Consider the following 1,067-nt stretch of genomic DNA (forward strand, 5'->3'; position numbering starts at 1 on the left):
GACATTAGCGAAATAGATATTGTTGATAATTGTTTTAATATTATTATTTTAATCGTTATACACAATTTTAAGAATAAACTGTTTATTATCTAGAGAGTAACGCTGGAACCTCCTTAATCGGCGCGGGCTATTCCGCTGCAGTCCATAATTAATATAATTATTTGGTCTTTTTGAAACATGGCAAAGAAACTCATTCATGTTCTCCGAAAGATTTCCAATAATTACGATATTGGAGGAAGACGGTCTAGAATCTTAAATTTAAACTGTAAAAATATAATGTATTACTTAAATTATAATTTACGATCAAAAAAGGATAATAAAATAAGAGCATTATAATAAGTAAGCTTACATGGAGCGTTTCCTTTTATACGGAGTGCGATCATCCTTCGGCGTTGAATATTCGTCCTGTATGGGCTGTATGGATGTAAGTCTATATTTGAAATTCGCTGAAGAGTTGTCGTCAGTTACGCTACAATTAGAGATATAAATTTTTTTTATAAAATTAAATTCAAAAAACGTGATTTTCATAAACTCACTTATACTTACATGTAATTTATTTCAGCAATTGTGTTATAAAATTTCTTCTTTATTACTTGAAGTTTTGAATGTTCCTCTACTAACAAATCTAAATCACCCTTTGTTTTGAAATTCAATCTGTAAGAACAGTAAGATATTATAAAATTACTTAATAGTTAACTATTCGCTGAAGAGTTGTCATTTATGCTACAATTAGAGATTTAAAATTTTTTAATAAAATTAAATTCGAAAAACGTGATTTTTATAAATTCACTCATACTTACTGCTTTATCTTGTCCAATACTTTTATTTCAGTATTTATTTTATTAAGATTCTTTTCTATTACTCGAAGTTTCGAATGTGTCACTTTTAAATCCAATTCATCCTCTGTGACTTTGTAATGTAATCTGTAAGGACAGTAAGATATTATAAAATTACTTAATAGTTAACTTTGTTTTACATTAATGATTATGCTTGATACTCATAATAAATATTATGAGATTATATTTAAATAAATTTGTAATTTGCTTCCATTACTTCTGTCTCTTATA

General features: G+C 26.6%; 1 long non-coding RNA gene across 1 annotated transcript; it reads right to left on the reverse strand.

Annotated features, from left to right (window-relative positions):
* Positions 1–37: 37 nt before the first annotated feature.
* LOC105461887 lies at positions 38–870 on the reverse strand. Its single transcript, XR_975992.1, has 4 exons — positions 801–870; positions 547–654; positions 350–469; positions 38–263 (listed from the first exon to the last, which is right to left on the reverse strand). It is a non-coding gene; the product is annotated as an uncharacterized LOC105461887 (long non-coding RNA).
* Positions 871–1,067: the final 197 nt, after the last annotated feature.

Source organism: Wasmannia auropunctata, unplaced genomic scaffold (genome assembly GCF_000956235.1).
Source record: "Wasmannia auropunctata unplaced genomic scaffold, wasmannia.A_1.0 LD275840.1, whole genome shotgun sequence".
NCBI classification, from domain to species: domain Eukaryota; kingdom Metazoa; phylum Arthropoda; class Insecta; order Hymenoptera; family Formicidae; genus Wasmannia; species Wasmannia auropunctata.